Source organism: Leucopleurus acutus (genome assembly GCF_964270905.1).
Source record: "Leucopleurus acutus genome assembly, chromosome: X".
NCBI lineage: Eukaryota > Metazoa > Chordata > Mammalia > Artiodactyla > Delphinidae > Leucopleurus > Leucopleurus acutus.
This window is the reverse complement of record NC_139148.1, coordinates 109,074,594-109,094,688: the sequence shown is the minus strand read 5'-3', so window position 1 is coordinate 109,094,688 and position 20,095 is coordinate 109,074,594.

Genomic DNA, 20,095 nt, shown 5'->3' with positions numbered 1-20,095 from the left:
AGAGAACAGCTAACACCTATTCTTCTCCACCTCTTCCAAAATATAGCAGAGGGAGGAACACTCCCAAACTCATTCTACGAGGACACAATCACACTGATACCCAAACCAGACAAAGATGTCAAAAAGACAGAAAAGTACAGGCCAATATCACTGATGAACATAGATGCAAAAATCCTCAACAAAATACAAGCAAAGAGAATCCAACAGCACATTAAAAGGATCATACACTGTGATTAAGTGGGGTTTATCCCAGGAATGCAAGGATTCTTTAATATATGCAAATCAATCAATGTGATACACCATATTAACAAATTGAAGGAGAAAAACCATATGATCATCTCAATCGATGCAGAAAAAGCTTTTGACAAAATTCAACACCCATTTATGATAAAAACCCTGCAGAAAGTAGGCATAGAGGGAACTTTCCTCAACATAATAAAGGCCATATATGACACACCCACCGCCAACACCATCCTCAATGGTGAAAAATTGAAACCATTTCCACTAAGGTCAGGAACAAGACAAGTTTGCCCACTCTCACCACTATTATTCAACAGAGTTTTGGAAGTTTTAGCCATAGGAATTAGAGAAGAAAAAGAAATAAAAGGAATCGAAATATGAAAAGAAGAAGTAAAGCTGTCACTGTTTGCAGATGACATGATAGTATACATAGAGAATCCTAAAGATGCTAACAGTGAACTACTAGAGCTAATCAATGAATTTGGTAAAGTAGCAGGATACAAAATTAATACACAGAAATCTCTTGCATTCCTATACACTAATGATGAAAAATCTGAAAGTGAAATTAAGAAAACACTCCCATTTACCACTGCAACAAAAAGAATAAAATACCTAGGAATAAACCTACCTAAGGAGACAAAAGACCTCTATGCAGAAAATTAAGAGACACTGATGAAAGAAATTAAAGATGATACAAATAGATATACCATGTTCTTGGACTGGAAGAATCAACATTGTGAAAATGATTCTACTACCCAAAGCAATCTACAGATTCAATGAAATCCCTATCAAACTACCACTGGCATTTTTTGCAGAACTAGAACAAAAAATTCCACAATTTGTATGGAAACACAAAAGACGCTGAATAGCCAAAGCAATCTTGAGAAAGAAAAATGGAGCTGGAGGAATCAGGCTCCCTGACTTCAGACTATACTACAAAGCTACAGTAATCAAGACAGTATGGTACTGGCACAAAAACAGAAATATAGATCAATGGAACAGGATAGAAAGCCCAGTGATAAACCCACACACATATGGTCACCTTATCTTTGATGAAGGAGGCAAGACTATACAATGGAGAAAAGACAGCCTCTTCAATAAGTGGTGCTGGGAAAACTGGACAGCTACATGTAGAAGAATGAAATTAGAACACTCCCTAACACCATACACAAAAATAAACTCAAGATTGATTAAAGACCTAAATGTAAGGCCAGAAACTATCAAACTCTTAGAGGAAAACAGGCAGAACACTCTATGACATAAATCACAGCAAGATCCTTTTTGACCCACGTCCTAAAGAAATGGAAATAAAAACAAAAATAAACAAATGGGACCTAATGAAGCTTAAAAGTTTTTGTACAGCAAAGGAAACCATAAAGGAGACGAAAAGGCAACCCTTAGAATGGGAGAAAATATCTGCAAATGAAGCAACTGACAAAACATTAATCTCCAAAATTTACAAGTAGCTCATGCAGCTCAATATGAAAAAACAAACAACGCAATCCAAAAATGGGCAGAAGATCTAAATAGACATTTCTCCAAAGAAGATATACAGATTGCCAACAAACACATGAAAGAATGCTCAACATCATTAATCATTATAGAAATGAAAATCAAAACTACAAAGAAATGTCATCTCACACCAGTCAGAATGGCCATCATCAAAAAATCTGCAAACAATAAATGCTGGAGGAGGTGTGGAGAAAAGGGAACCCTATTGCACTGTTTGTGACAATGTAAATTGATACAGCCACTATGGAGAACAGTATGGAGGTTCCTTAAATAACTACAAATAGAACTACCATATGACCCAGCAATCCCACTACTGGGCATGTACCCTGAGAAAACCATAATTCAAAAAGAATCATGTACCACAATGTTCATTGCATCTCTATTTACAATAGCCAGGACATGGAAGCAACCTAAGTGTCCATCAATAGATGAATGGATAAAGAAGATGTGCCACATATATACAGTGGAATGTTACTCAGCCATTAAAAGAAACGAAATTGAGTTATTTGTAGTGATGTGGTGGACCTAGAGTCTGTCAAACAGAGTGACGTAAGTCAGGAAGAGAAAAACAAATATCGTATGCTAACACATATATATGGAATCTAAAAAAAAAAAAAAATTCTCATGGAGAACCTAGGGGCAAGATGGGAATAAAGAGGCAAACCTACTAGAGAATGGACTTGAAGATACGGGGAGGGGGAAGGGTAAGCTGGGACAAAGTGAGAGAGTGGTAGTGTATATATGGACATATGTACATTACCAAATGTAAAATAGATAGCTAATGAGAAGCTGTCACATAACACAGGGAGATCAGCTCGGTGCTTTGTGACCAGCTAGAAGGGTGGGATAGGTAGTGTGGGAGGGAGGGGGACGCAAGAGGGAAGAGATATGGGGATATATGTATATGTATAACTAATTCACTTTGTTATAAAGCAGAAACTAACACACCATTGTAAAGCAATTACACTCCAATAAAAATATTAAAAAAAAAAACCTCCTCTGGTATCTCCTATTTATAACAGAAATTCCAATAACTGCTCTGTAAATTTAAAATGAAATCTTTGAGACTGAAACAATAAACAAAAAGTTCCCAAAAGCGAAATTCTAGGACCAGATAGTTTCACTGTTTCATTCTATCAAGCAGTTAAATTAATGCTAATTCATATCAAACTCTTCCCAAAGATTGAAGAGGAGGAAACGCTTCCAAACTCATTTTAGGAGGCCCAAATTACCTTGATACAAAAGTCAGAATAGGACACTACAAGAAAATAAACAGCACAGACCAATATTCCTGATGAATATAGATGCAAAAATTCTCAGCAAAATATTAGGAGACCAAATTTAACAGCACACCAAAGTGATCATACACCATTAGCAAGTGGAGTTTTTCCCTGTAATGTTTCACAGTATATGAATCAATAAACATAATATACCACATTAGTAGAATCAAAGACAAAAGTCATATGATCGTCTCAGTAGATGCCGAAAAAGCATTTGACAGAATACATCTTCTCACGAAAAAGACACTCAACACATTGGGCACAGAAGAAACATACCTCAGTATAATAAAGACCATATATGACAAGCCCACAATGGTGAAAGTTTGGAAGAGATAAAACATCATACTCAATGATGAAAGTTTGGAAGAGTAAAAGTGCCCACTCTCACCACTCCTATTCAACATTGTACTGGAAGTTTTAGCCAGAGCAGTCAGGCAAGACAAAGAAACAAGAAGCATTCATATCTGAAAGGAAGAATTAAAATTGTTTTTGTTTGCTGATGACACGATATTATATATAGAAAACCCTAAAGACTCCACCAAAAAACTGTTAAAACAAATCAGTGGATTTGGTGAAGTTGCAAGATACCAATTAAGTATGCAAAAATCACTTAAGTTTCTATACACTAACAATGAAATATCTGAAAAAGAAATAAAGAAAACAATCCCATTCACAATAGCATCAAAAACAATAAAATATTTAAGAATAAATTTAACCAAAGAGGTGAAAGATCTATGTACTGAAACCCACAAAACTTTGATGAAAGAAGTTAAAGAGGAGACAAGAAATGGGAAGATGTTCCAGGTTCATGTATTGGAAGAATTCATATTGTTAAAATGTCCATACTACCTAAAGCCATCTATATATTCAATGCAATCCCTGTCAAATTCCCAATGGAATTTTTCACAGAAATAGAAAAAAATAATGCTACAACTTGTATGGAACCACATATGATCCTGAATGGCTAAAGCAATCCCGAGAAAGAAGGACAAAGCTGGGGGCAACACACTTCCTGATTTCAAGCTACTAAAAAGCTATAGTAATCAGGAGAGCATGGTACTGGCATAAAAATAGACCAATTAACAGAATAGAGAGCCCCCAAATAAACCCTCACATATATTGTCAGCTAACATTTGAGAAGGGAGCCAAGAATAATCAATGGGGAAAGGATAGACTCTTCAATAAATGGAATTGGGGAAACTGGATAACCACATGCAGAAGAATAAAATCGGACCCCTATCTTATACCACTCACAAAATATTAACTCACAATGGATTAAAGACTTAAACATAACACCTGAAACTGTAAAACTCCTAGAAAAAAACAGGGAAAAGTTCATTAATGCTGATTTTGGCAACAATTCTTTGGATATGACAACAAAAGCACTAGCAACAAAAACTAGAATAGGTGATGTCAGTCGATATTTTGTATATGTGGACAATAGAAAGTAGCTGCAACTTTAAAGTGAGATGATGTACATATTTTTAAGCAGAAAGAATTAAAACAAGCTCCTAACTTAATGACTTTTAAAAATACACTTCTTTTAGAAATATAAAACATCTGCTGTAACTAATCAAATAATAATAAATAGTATTTCCTGCTCCACCAACCCCATTTCCTTGGCAGAGTCTAATTTCCTCTTTCTTTCCTTCTTGCCCCTATTTTCTCTAGACACAATCAAACAGATAAACATAAGTAAAGGGGTTTTTCTGATGTGTCTCATTTTTTATCTAGATTCCCATTATTGTCTCTTAAATGGTCTCATTGCTTCCAATATGGCTTTGCTCCAATCACTTCAAATATAAAGAATGAACTCCTTATTTTGACACCAAGACTCTTAATGATCTGACCCCTACCTATCTCTCTAAAGTCCTGCCATATATAATTTTGCCCCATCCACCCATATTTACTTGTACTTCCTTAAAAATGTTATTATGCTTGTTTATTTCTATAGAATTCTACATATCATATTCCTCTTACCTAGAATGTGTTTTCCTCCTTCTTTGTCTAGCTCAAAGCTACTCTTTATTAAAAACTTATTTCAAAATCCAGAAATTATTTCCTGACTCACTCATCCTTTTTCCTATACCACAGTGTAGAAAACATCTAGGAAACTGAAGACTTATTGCTGCCCCCAAAATCACAACTCTGGTCAAAACAGTGTATTTTTAAAGTCTGATGGTTATACATTCCCATTGCCTCACTGACATAGCTCCAGGAATGAAACCAAGGACTGATAAATGGGAGATGCTCACTCTCCTATGTCCTTGGTAATGTGTTATTTAGACAGCCTTTTGCTTGGATTACTTTCTTACTCTTTTCATCATTCCAAAGAGTTTGGCCTGCCCAGAAGAAAGCAAGAAATCAACAGTAAATCCAATGATTACTAACATTTTACAGTTGGGGAAATTGAACACAAAAGGTTAAACTCCTCTCTGAATTACAGAGCTAGTAAGTGAAAAAACCAGAATTTTACCTCTGGCAGGCTGATTCCAGAGCACATGCTCTAAACCATTATAAAATATTGATTTTTACCCCCAAATGGACAATATACACACATTACACTGGAGGTGCTCAGTAAATTTTGTAGTTTCTAAACTAGGTATGACTACTACATGCATACTTCTATAGAACTAGTTACATATTTTAATAAATTCCTTTCTTTTTAGCAAGTATTTATTTTTGACCATCTATTAATTATAAACAACTGTGCTAGTTTAATACTAATTTGGACCAAATAATTTTGAAGTTTGGAATAGTCTAGGTGTTAAAAAAATAAACTCTGAAAACAAATGAAAAAGAAAACCTCCAAGGGTTTGTGAAAACAACACTGACTCTGACATCAAATTGGGTCTAAAACCAAGCTTCTCTACTTACTAGCTATGTGACATTGAGTGTACACCCTAGTCTTTCCAAGCCACTCTAAAATGGTAACTGTAATAGTGCCTACCCTTTTCAGTATTCTGCGTGTGAGAAAGTACCTAGCACCACAATTATCAATCATTGTTAATTCCCTCCTTTAAGCAGTTAATAGTACTATTTATTCTTTAGTAGGCATCCTTTACCTACTTTGGAGAATAAAGTGACTTCAGCATTTTTGCTGAATCACTGAACGCAATAATTCAGCATTACTACTTATCTTCATGCAAAAAGTATGTCATTTACAAATGATCATTATCTGGTGTTTGACAAATGCTAAGGGGCCTCTTAGTATTATTTAGCTCATGTAAGTTTTATATACTTGGAAAGAAATTCCATGATATGAAAACAAAGTGTTGAAAAATGATATAGTCACAGAAATGAATTTTTAAGATACCAAAAAAAAAATAAATCATACTCTTTTTATTTTTATTCAGTTCTCTACATTAGTATCCAGTGGTTGCAGTTCCAGTAACTAGCATAAAGAATATAAATGCTGCTGATCAGCTAGTTACTTGTTCTGAGGACTGAACAAAAAGAAGGAGATTGAATGAAATTAGAGCACAAGTAATTTAAGAAAAGAAATACGTCACTGCCCATGGCTATCATGAGTTATTGTGAGTTATTATGATAACCATCTTTTTATTCCTTAGTTTAGATTTTTAATGGAAGTGTACAAGAACTGTTTTCGCATCACTCTCTGACCAATGCCAAAGAATCAATAAGCTAAGCATTTGCAGCAGAAATGAATGATTATATCACTTACCTTGGTGTATCAGGGCTGATGATTAAAAACAAACACACGCACACATTGGGCAACTTTGGAATCACCTTTAGATGCTTGAACATCCCAGGCAAAACATGCATTATGAATAAAGATGGCCTTTATGTGTAATGATGGGAATCTCATTACACAGATAAACTAATGCAAAGACCTGTACAATGAACTGTATATATTAACATCATTCTAAGTATTATGAAAACATTGTGTCCTAAACTTAACGGTTAACAATCATTGGTGGAAAATATGCCATAGAGATCAGCACTTTAAATATTGAAAGATTGTAGTATTGACTATGTATTTCACTTTTTTAGAAATAGAACATGTAGAAGCTTATTTCTTTTTAAATGGTCAAGATGACTGACTTTATCATGACTGAATGGGCTAAATTAGGGATGTTGGACATTATATTAGGTAGAAACAATTTCGGTTGCAAGAGAAGATCCAAATAACACCATGTCATATGGGAGTCTACTTTTCTCAAATAATATTTCATATTTTTTGCTACAGGAGCTGATTCACTGACTAAATACAGTCAGGCTGGAATTTCTGTGATTCTATTTTTCTTTCCCACAAGGTTGCAAAACAGTTGCCAAAGTTCCAGGCATCCCATTTATATCCCAACCCATCTACATGTTTATTTAGCCAGAACTCTTCACCTGACCCTTAGATACAAATGAGACTTGGATTAAAAAGTATTTACCTTTTACCTCATATAGACTGGAGGTAAGTAGGGTATAAAGGTTTGGGAAATGTGTTTTGGGGTTAGCTGGCCTAGAGTTTCTGCCACAGAAGTAAAACTTTTCAAATGAAGTCTATCTTACTAAGAGGAATTATGGTCTCTCTATTGGACCTGCTCTTCCAATGTGGTTGATACTGTGGATAACAGCAACTATGTTCTCCCATTAAATGACTCTTAGATATACTATAAGAGAGAGATTATATTAGATAGAACATTTGATTCATCCAATGTGGTATTCAGTTTTGTTCTTGTGTTTACGCTGAATTTCAACAGACAGTATGAGACGTTTTAATATGTATTTGCTTTATAAATAGATGAAGCATCACATTGCCAATTTAGTAACTTCCTTAGAATCATTGTGATGTCAGTGTTATTTCTATTATAATTGATAAATCAGATGCACCCTCTGAATAAGATAGATTATTGAAGTTTCAGTAAAAAACTTTCAGTAAATTCAAAATAAAAGTATAAACAGAAACACGTGAAAATATGTTTTAAATTGGAATATGCCATTGCTCAAAGAAACCTAACCCATCACTAAGGTTCCTTACACTTACAAATCTAGCTATGGGGCTCTACTTCAGTCTGGCTGAATCAAAATCTCTGGGGGGTGGTGTCAACATATCTCCATTGTAAGTCACCAGATGCTTCCTATGCATTGGTTTTCAGACTTGTTTCATAACAAGGACACAAAGCGATGTTGCACAACTTTTTTTTTAAAAAAGTATTTATTTATTTATTTGGCTGCGCCAAGTTTTAGTTGCGGCACATGGGATCTTAGTTGCCACATGCGTGATCTTCAGTTGCAGCATGCAGGATCTTTTATCTGAAGCATGAGGGATCTTTTTTTAGTTGTGGCATGTGGGATCTAGTTCCCTGACCAGGGATGGAACCCTGCCCCCTGCATTGGGAGCGCTGAGTCTTAACCACTGGCTCACCAGGGAAGTCCCTGTTGCACACCTTTTAAAAAATATTGTCACTATTATTTTTAATACAGTAAACTGCAAATAAGAGGAATACTAATAGAATATATGTGAGCCTCATCAGTAAAGTTGATTTGAAATAAAGCAAATAATTTTATTCTGGGAAATTTGGAGCTCCCAAAATTTCAAGATATATTATCTGATTACACACTTGTAATACTTAAGAGGAAAAATATTAAAAGAAAGGGAATTGTACTTATGGAAATTAAAAAGTCTAGAAAGCTTTGATTTCCAGTTCACTGAAATTCAATTAGGCCACTTGTCTGAAAAGAAATTTCAGTTCAAGATCCTTGAAAAGTTCAAGTTCTCCTTGAGATTCACTGCTACACAGCTACTGTTCATCAGACAGCTGAGCTTGCTGATGGGTTAATTAATCACATCAGCCCAACTGGAAAGCAACAGTTTCAAATTACTCAATGGAGTGTTGTCACTGCCAATGATTTCTTATTCCATACCTTGATGGAAGAGAGTTTATCATTAATGAAAAAGTGGCCTCCAAAACTTGGTTAAGAGCTCTCTTAGAGACAAAAAGAATTAAATTTCCTCCCCAAATTTCTAAATAAGATGGCATGAAACTCAGAAATATGTTAGCAATGAAGAAATATATAGTAACAGTTGAAAAAATAGAATGCATTTTAAATTCTCCAGATTAAAATATTATAATGGTAATAATTTCAAAATGATAGAGTATATTCTAAATATGGATTATTTTTCAGTGTCCTCTTCCCCTACATATACCACTTTTCTTATACAGATAACTTTCTATCTTATCTTGACATTTTTTTGTAACTTTCCCTATCATTCTACCTAAAGCAATCTAGAGTTCTCCCAACATTTTAGTAGACTTCAGTTTACCATGTACTTTGTGTTATATTTCAATGTGTCTTTGTTTTTATTAACAACAAATGTGAAAATAAGCCTTCAGTATTTAATAAACTGGCATTCTGATTAGGCCAGCCTTTATCTTTTCACCTTGTCAAGTGTAAATGATAGCAACGAAGTATCAAAATACATTATTATTTCAAATGATATAATAATATTGACTATACAGATAATGTTCAGAACTTGCCAAGCTGGGTAGTGGACTGACATATTTGTTACTTTTCAACCAATTTTTTATTGCCTATGCAGGCTACCAGATATTTCAAGTTTTATTTTAGCTTTTAATCCAATACATCTCCTTAATAATTTATAGGTAAATAGGAAAAAGTCAGAAGACAACATTCTACCAAGGCATCTTTTGCAGAAATCTGTATGTGCATTATTTATTCTTATAAGGTTTTAAAAAAAATCTCATGCTCAAATAATAAAACAATAATAGTAATAATAAGCATGGTAAAAATTGTTAATGCTTAGAACATGTTTTCTATATACTAGGCACTGTACTATGTCAAATTGCAACATGGATCCAGACAGACTTAGTTTTAGTCTGTTTTTTACCTTGAGAGTTTCACTGAGTTCTCTAAGCCTCAACATCTTCATCTGTAATACAGGCATAATAAATATAACTGCCTCATAAAGTTGTGATGAATAGATGTGAAAATGAATGAAAAATGCACATTGTAAAAGCAATATGGTAGATTGTATGATGATTATGAAGATGCTGGTGGTAATGTATTAACTCTGCTTCCTCCTTTTAATTTTTAACCTGTTAATTAATCTTCATGTCTCTGTTATCTAGCACAGAAGCTGCAACTTTATAATTACTAAAAAAACATTACAGTGAACAGAGATTATATCAATGTATGGTCAGAGAAGATCTAAATGGATTTTTCCTTTTACTAAGAAGCCAATAAGTCTGCAACCACAGGGCTATATATAGACACCCAAATATAAACTTGCCATACTTCTGTTCTCTAAACCTTATTCCACTTCCAAATTTATTTATTTTCAACTTAAGCGCTACTTGTTTGATTTTTGCTTTATTGTACCAGCCTTCTATACCATATTTTTTGTTTTAATGTTTATTTTGTTTAATCCGTGATATAAATCTCTCTTTACATTTGCAACCAATTTTCACTCTTATAATTGATTTTATTAACAAAAGGATTGAAAATATAATCAAATGAAGCATATACTCTATTAATGAATAGAGGAAACACAGTAACACAAAACACAAAAAAATTGTTTTGTGTGTATGTGTCTGTGCTTTGATGCTTGTTGGAGGAGATCATAGAGAGGCTGTGACCATTGCCTCTGGGCAATCAGAGGCTCCTCACCCCCTCTATCCTTGGAATGTACAATCCATCAACCATTCCGACACAGTAGGAGCTGTTTCAAGGATGCAGCCTTGAGAGAACAAGGTGTTGTTGAGACCATTTGGATTGAATATGTGACTGTATCCAGTTAAGGCATCTACGTAAACTGTTAAGATTCTGACTGGCAGGTACAGAGGTCTACTTGTCTTGCGGACCGCCAAAAACAAGCATCTATGTAAGTTCCCTTGCTTATTAAACCTGCCACCTACAAATCTGGGGTGGTCTGCCTATTTCTTTGGTCCCTTCTTGCCCTCTGAGTACAGAGGCCAGTTTCAGATTTCACCTGGGGAACTCCAGAGGTTGCAAACCCACAATGCTATAGTTTGAGTTATTATTTTTAGAAGATATTGGGAAATAATCAATATCTTTGAATAGAGGGACATACAACATTAGGTTGTAACTGGTCTAAAAGAGGAAAAATTTTGCCTAGAAATATGAAGTCAGGTAAGATTCCAGCAGTGGTTTTAAAATAGAAATTTCATATGTGTCATTCTTTTGCTAAAAACAAACGAAATAGGAACTGATGAATCTGGGTGGAAAGATAGCATGAGGGACAGACCAATACCAAAGCAGGAAAAGAAATCAGAGTCGGATGCAATGTACACTTATTGTTTGGGTTTAGATTATTGAAATATGTTCTCTTTCTGTCTTGAGATAATTAATACAAATGAAGAGTAATAGAAATACGAATGGTAAACAAACAAAAATACATTTTCGGGCAATTATAGATGTCTAGTAGGAATTGTAATTTATAATAAGTTCTTTTGGATACAACAATATGTCATGATATTGTACAAAGATTAAAACCATATGATGAAAGATTAAAAATAGAATCAATGTGATCCTTAGTAGATACCCATCTAAAGTGAATATTATTTCTGCCACAGGCTAAGAAGCATGATATGAGATTCATACCAAATGCTGTTTGTTTCTTAAAGAGTTGATACTAATAACCACTTGGGACCTTATGAGGGAGGTCTGATTTCTATTTTAGAATGTAAGTTTTCTTTTTCTTATTCAATTTGTTTTCTGTCTCCTGGCTTAAATAATCAAATAATTCTTTTAAAAAAGAGGTGTTTGGGGAACTCTGGAATACGCAGGCAACTTGCAAAAATTAATTTAAACGTAATTGAACTTCTCAGTCATCTTAGTATCCCTTTAGAAAAGTTTCAGGGGAAAGGAGCTCAATACCATGGGCTTGCTATATAAACAAACTCAATAAAAGGAATAAAAAAGTGTCTGGAGTGAAAAATTAAATGAAAGGAGAGTAAACCTATCAAAACAAATTTCTTTTCTCTAAATTGTCATGGCAATGTTGTTTCTTCCACTGCTCTAACCCACAAGGATCAAGCATTCAGATCAATGTCTACTTTATTGGAAGATTATGGATTTGGAGCTGTAGGATGTACTGAGAGCTTGTCTGGTCGATCCCCTTTTGCCTTCAGGTGAGACTGTCCCTAAACTAGTTAAGACAAATGAGTACTGTAACTTTAATGATTTCTAGTGAAAGTGATCCCATGCCCTTCCTTTATTTATTTCTTTGTTGAGGAACTCTATTATTTATTTATTTACAGCAAAGCATTAATGTGAGTTCTTCAGCCCAGATATTGCCGACTACCTAGAATAATGCCTGATATATTGTAGCTACTCAGGAAGAGTTAAGTAATTAAAATGGCTGAAAGGTCTTCTGTCTTTTCCCCTAGTTTCCCAGTCTTTTAATCCTCTATTTTCAAAGTATGAAAGAATAATAGAACTTCAAATTTGAAGGAATCTTAAAATATCCCCACAATTCTCAACTTGGAGTTCTCAAGCTGAACTCAGGCTTTAATACTATGCTAAATGATAACCAAAGCAGCAACAGCAGAAAATGCAAATGTACTGTGGAAAGTGTGATACGACAGGGAAAATATCTGGAAAGGAAAAGGTCCCCAGATGAAGGTGAAATGGATAGCGCTCTGGCAGCCATCGGGATTGAGCTAGAGACACCCAGAAAGAAGTCAGCGAAGATGATAATCACCAGACAAAGAAATAGGCTTTCCTCACCCAGGTGAAATCACTGAGACTTCCATGGAGTGAGAAACATAGTTTAAGGGTCATTAAGCATTCAGTGGCTATTGTTTGAGCTGTTGATTCCCAGGTGGTAATAGAGAAAAATCACAGCTTGACCATCTTGCAAATGATGGTTTCAATACTGATGAAATTAAGAAATTACACTAAGTGCTTTCCTGGTGGCGCAGTGGTTGAGAGTCCGCCTGCTGACGCAGCGGATAGGGGTTCGTGCCCCAGTCCGCGAAGATCCCACATGCCGCGGAGCTGCTGGGCCCGTGAGCCATGGCCGCTGAGCCTGCGCGTCTGGAACCTGTGCTCCACAACGGGAGAGGCCACAACAGTGAGTAGGCCCGCGTAACGCAAAAAAAAAAAAAAAAAAAAAAAAGTGCTATTAGAAGTGTTACATAATTTGTAGTTTATACATACAAAGAGAAGCTATCATTTCAATTTTTCTGACTTTTTGGCACCTCTCACATAGGAGCTGGTGGATGGGGGAGAGTAAAGAGTTTGAGATAGATAAAAATGATTTAAGATCTACTTGGAAGTACCTTTGTTTGATATTCTGCTGTTAACCTGTCTCATGTCAATTTAATTCTTAGACCAGCCAGAAGAACCTAGAAGGGTAGAGGAAAATTTTTTCCTCCTCAACAAACTGGAAGGATTTAATTGCCATTAGTTGAAATGGGGATGTTGCAATAGGAGCAGGTCTTAAAGGGTGAAGGGAGATGAAAACCTTAGTTTTGATTGTGTAAGTTTGATATGCTCATTAGACATCCAAATGGAGCTACTAGTATCCATTTGAATGTGAGACTGTAGTTTAGAAGAGGGTGAATACCTCAGGGAAATGAAAGATGGTTGCTGGGGATTGTGCAAGTCCCATTTAAAGTTAGCAATTATGGGCTTCCCTGGTGGCACGGTGGTTGAGAGTCCGCCTGCCGATACAGGGGACACGGGTTTGTGCCCCGGTCCGGGAGGATCCCACCTGCAGCGGAGCGGCTGGGCCCGTGAGCCATGGCCGCTGAGCCTGCGCATCCGGAGCCTGTGCTCCGCAACGGGAGAGGCCACAACAGTGAGAGGCCCGCGTACCGCAAAAAAAAATAAATAAATAAAAAATAAAAATAATAAAGTTAGCAATTATGAATCTAATACAAGACCAGTTGTGAGTTTTCCTCCAGCTGTATTCAGTTGCATGAGTGGTGTCACAGAGTAAGTGGAAAACTAATTATTGAAGTTTATTTTTCACCAGGTGAGTATGATGAAATAAGAAAAGGGAAAGAGAACTATACTCCAATATAAAATTAAAAAAAAAAAGGGGGTAGCAATTCCTGGTAATGATAGAGTCTAGGATGTGACCATGAGAGTGAGTGGCTGAGGTAGCATCAACATCAAGATCATTGAAGGAGACGATTTTAAGGAGCGTAAAGATTCTGGTATTGGAATGATCCTTTACACATATACTGAAATTGCCCAGGACAATTACAGGAGTAGTGTTAGACAGCAAGGATCCAGGAACTAAACTCTTTAAGACAATGTATGAGAAGGTGGCGGGGGGAAGGGGGTGGGTAGAGTGGCAGGTGATCTAGCTATCTGTAGCTGACTGTAACAAGAGATTCAAAACTGGGATATTTTAGGGATATAAAAAGGAGAAGAATGATCTGAAAGTAGCACTGAAGAGTAAGTATAACATTTACCTCACTCTCCAGGCTCAATAATATAAGTGGTGTTGGAAAAAAAAAAAAGCCAGCACTTGAGAAGCAGAGTTTCTCAATCTCAGCACTATTGACATTTTGGGCTGGATACTTCTTTCCCTTGTGGTGAGGGCTGCCTTGTGCATTGTGGGATGTTTATCAACATCACTGGCCTCTATCCAGTAGGTACTTGTAGCAACATTCGTTTGACCCCCATCTTGTGACAACCAAAAATGAGGTAGATAATGGAAAAGTTAAGGATAGTGGGGAGTTTTCCCCAGGAATTCACCTACTTTTTTTTTTTTTGGCCGCACAGTGCAGCACGTGAGATCTTAGTTCCCCAACAAAGGATCGAACCTGTGCCCCCTGCATTGGGAGCGTGGAGTCTTAGCCACTGGACTGCCAGGGAAGTCCCCACCTATTTAGTCCTCACAGTATAATTATTTCCATCTTAGCCTACTTCTCCTATTGAAAATAATTAACGAAAATGAGGTAAAAACGTGATTTTCCTCAGATGTCACAAACTATCATTTCCACTGTAAAATCATAAAATTTACTTATGAAAGGAAAACAAGGTTAATCTCAGTTGAGTAGATACAGCACAGTTTCTATCTTATGGCATAAGGTAGACTCTAGTGTCCTTCACTGAAATTAATGTAGTTTAAGACCTTGCCATCTTTCACCTGAATTCCTACAGTTCCCTCGTAACACCTACCTCCATTTGGTCTGGCCTCCCTTTCCTACTCACATTGTCACATGAAACTCAGGGTAAATGTAATCAGGTCATGTGACGCCCTTGACTAACCCCAAATGCACATAGAATAAAATGGAACTGCTTACGATCTGTAGGCACTATATGATTTAGCCTTGCTTACCTCTCCAGTACATCTGAGACCACTCTCTACTCCTCAGGCCAGAAATTCCAACCATAACTGCTATTTCCTTCAAACAACTAAGCTCACAATCATCCCACCTCTGTACCAATGCATTGTCTGTTTTCTCTGTCAGGAATGTTCTTCCGTCACACTGGCTCCTCCTTATTAAGATCATAACTAATGTATCACCACCTCAGAAAGTCCTTCGCTCACCACTCAATGTCAATTAGGCACCACCTCAACCTGAGAAAGTGATTGCCAGTCATTATCACATCACCCCATTTTAGTTCCTTCATTATACTTGCCACTACCTGAAGTTATATTATTGGTTTATTTATATATTTACTTGTATAAAATATGCAAGCTCTGTGAGATCAGCAGTATATTCCCAGCATCTGGCTCATAGTAGGTACTTTGTAAATACTTGATGAATGAATGAATGAATGAATGAATGAATTTGTAAAGTGGGGCTTGTAATATTTCCTGTCTCCTCTCTGTTCAATTCACTGTAACTTAAGTTTGGTTGAATTTTTCAGTTTTAATCCCACTATTAATTGACACACAGAAATTCATCTTTGAGGGTAATTCCAAATGTAATTTTGTGAAATATTGTGCTAAGTCAAGAGAGAAAAGGATTCTAATTTTAATTCACTTTGAAATCATTCTGTTTACCTGTTGCCTAAGGAGGATCAAGGAGATTAAATTGGCTCTGAATAACCACGAAACTAATTAGAGGTGATAGAAAAAAATGTAATCTATCCTTTTATAATGACACTTTTAAGACTTCTATTATACACAAATTTGGCTAACATGGCAATGTCTGGTTTGGCACTGTGAGGATAACATGAAATTTGAGCATTGCTTTCCTTAAGTACTTTTTAATTTATTACTTAGTCTGAAGGGATTGGAGTGGCTTTTATATGATGCTGAATTTTATTTCCTTAGTTACACAGAACAGTTGTGGCATACATTGCAATTAAATTTAATCTATTCTTTGATTTCATCTCGGTGATGTTCTCCAGCCCTAAGTCAAATAAATTATTGTTGCAGGATATCAGGTAGGTTGAGTTGCAGTGATAGCAGATCAGGCAAGTTTTCCCTCTCCCTTCCCCACCTCCTCTACTTCTAGAAACAGAGCCAATAAGTTTTCTTGATTTCACAAATTATTTTCACAAGGAACAATTGTCTCAGGTTCATTGGAGTGCAAATGTTATGCTAATATATGTTAGTGGGCCTAGTTTATAACTATTATTGGTGTAGTTTACAACCTTGCTGAAAAAGTAAGCTTTCTATAGATCTTTTCTGCCAGGTATCCAAACATTAGGATTATCCAAGGCTATTACAACTCTGTGTTTTCCAGCAGCAAATGTCATATTCATAATCATTATTGAGAAAAAGAGGCTTTTTTGTTTTATTTTTCTTTTATGCCTTATTCCTTATTCCTTTTAATTCAGTTCTGTGGACCAGTGACATAAATAGGATTTGTCTATGAAAACTAACCTAGATTTGGCAAATCCCAGTCTATAGCTAGTTCCCAGTTAACTTTCATCAAAGCACTTTATAAAAAGAAATGAAACCATTACCCAGAATCCAATTGTACAGCATAAGTGCCTATTATCATATTTAATTTTCCCTAGATCCCACTATTGGTATTACAGTCTGACTTAGTAACTTTTTTACTGCAAGCAAGTGTCAAAAATGATACCCACTTTTTAGTATTTGACACAGAATCCAATGAGAAGTATCAGATAGACCCAATAAGTCATCTTTTCATTCAGTGAACATATATTTATCTCCTACTGTGTGCAAGGAACCATGCTCAGTACTGGAGATACAGTGATGGGAAAGACAGACGTGGCCCATGCATAGGCGATTTCCTCTTTCACCGCCACTTATGTAAAGGATTATCTATTTGAGGTAAAGTAAAATTACTAGTTGTGCTAACTTCTACTTAGCAGCAAAGATGGAAAAAGACTTGCTTACCATAAATTTTCAGTTGTGTATTTAATGGTGTATGTTCTATTCTTTCTATAAAGGCTAGCACTTGGAGAAGTAATGATTATGTCTGCTAATTTATTTAAAAGACTCTCTAATGATGCCTTCCAATACTTCCCCTTCCATAGGATCTCTCAAAATATATTTGCACTTATAACTACTCTCTGCTTGTGCATTATTCTGTCTAATGTATAGAATTCATCCACTCTCAACATTTTCCTCAGCATGCAGCATCCTTCACCACACTGTGTGACTCCATGTGGCACTCTTTTCTTATATTTTGTTTACCTTTTTGAACTATTCCATATGATATAGAATAATGATAGCAAGCCTGAAAAGAATATATATTTTAAACTATCTCAGGTTGTTACAGAAGGATAATTTGTTGAGTAAAGTACAAAATATGTAGAAAATAAATGGGTAGAAACCACAGCTGTTGCAATGAAAACTGGAGGAAAAAAAGTACCCTCTGCATTTAGATTCATTGCAAAATATTCCTATTCCAGCTGAAATACACATTCTTAACTAAATAAACAGTAATTTGGGTTTGGGATCATAAATCTGGAAAATAAATATCGTAATGCAGGAACAACTAAAATAATTAGAACCCAAATAACAGAACCCTCATTTAAACATCCCTCCCAACTAATTCTTCATGTTTTGTAGAAATGGACAAATTTTCAAATATACTGGTTATAGAGATTTACCCACAAAACATTTCCAGAGGGATGATATGGAATCAATAAGGGTTCAGCTAATTCTTTTGTATCTTCTGTAGCCCCATCAATGATTTTAGGCAAAGAAAATTTACATTTGCATGATGGCCCAGGGATATTCACTCATATCATGCAACTTCCCACCACACCACAGCAAATTAAATTTGATAATTTTGAAGGCCAGCTTTATGTAGAGGTAAATTGCATGAGGGGTTCTATTTATCATACCAAACAATTCGATTATTACTGAACTTTTTGTCATAACTTTCCACTTTTAGCCTCTTCTCTACTTTGATGTAATTAAGAGGGTAGTTAACGATTAAAAAAATATATTGCTTGGTAAAATGAATTTCCTAAAGACAGCTTTTAATAATCAAGGATAAGGTTGAGGGGGTATGAGCAGTTGAAGACTATGGAAAGGCATCTCCAACAAGGACAGATAATGGGGATTTGAGGCCTGGGTTTCAACTAACTATTCTAACATATAATATAATACCACTTCTCAATAATGCACATATAGCATCTAAACAACATTAAGAACCAATGGTGTTAATAAAACTCTACTACTAAGACTTTTCTAGATGTCTGTGTAGTTTAATAGTGTTTTATATCATAAAATAAAGACATGCTCATTATTAAAATATTTGCAGTAACAGAAAGAATAAAGCAATTGCCTACCATTCCACCATCCAAATTACAATTACTATCCTTATATTTTTTATTTATTTCCTTTCAATATTTTCCAAGTATATGTGCATTTTTCTCCCTAGTTATCCATTGAACATAGCTAACTTCATATTTAGCTTATCACATCTGGAATTAATCAAGATTCACGTTTACAAGCAACAAAAACTGACTCTGGACAACATAAGCAGAAAAAATTAATTTATGAAAGGTGTTGAGTAGCTAACCAAATTCATTGGAAAGCCAGAAACTCTGACTCAGAATATAGGCAGGAATCAGTCTCCATTTTCCAGTAATGATAATCTACATAAGTTATACCAACCTACTCACTGAGGCTGAAATATATATCTTCTTAAAAACATCTTAGAGCTAACAAGTAGTGAGGAGTTACTGAGAAAACAGCCAGAATAGGAGATTCCAGAGGCATAAGCATAAGTAAAGCACTAAGTGTTGCTTTTCCATAGGAATACTTGCAGATCTGGAAGAAACAGTTTTAGGTGAGTTGAACTACATTGTAAATAGCCTAAAAGGACTTGAGAGAAAGCTAAGACCTCAAAAAGGTCAGACCCCATGTATTAATTTTGTATTGCCACATAACAAATTACCATAGACATTGTGGCTTAAAACAAAACCTATTTATTATCACATAGTTTCTGTAGGTCAGAATTCTGTGCATGGCTTAGATGGGTGTCCCTTTTCAGAGTTTCACAAGGCTGGCATCAAAATGTTAGCTGAGCTGCATTCTCATTTGTAGGCTCAATTAGGGAAGGACCCACTTCCAAACTCCCTTGGTTTATTGGCAAAATTTGTTTCCTTCCAGATGTAGAATTCATGTAAATTTACCTCTTTAGAGCCAGCAATGGGGAGTCTCTCTGGTACTTGGAGTCTCTAATTTCCAGGAAAGATGGGATCCTTTGTTAAAGGTTTCACCTGATTAGGTCAGGCCCACCATCATCAATCTTCTTTGATGACTCAAGGTCAACTGATTAGGGAACTTAATTAAATCTGTGCAATACTTCACTTTGGTCATTTTCTATTGGTTAGAACTAAGTCTCAATTTCTGTCCACATTCAAGGGGAGGGGATGATACAATGGCATAAATAGCAGGAAAGTAACAAAAGAAGAGTAAAAGACACATAAAATGGCTGAGAAAAATAGGAAGTATATATACTATAATATATAATAAACTTGTAGATATAAACCCAAATAGATCAGTAATTACATTAAACATAAAAGGACAACTGATTTAGATAAAACATGATGATTGTCAGATGAATTTTTAAAATTAAATGCTACTGTAAAAAACATAAGGTGAGCAAAAATTTGAAAATAAAATGATAGAAAAAGATAAAAACAAAAATCAAAAGAAAGCT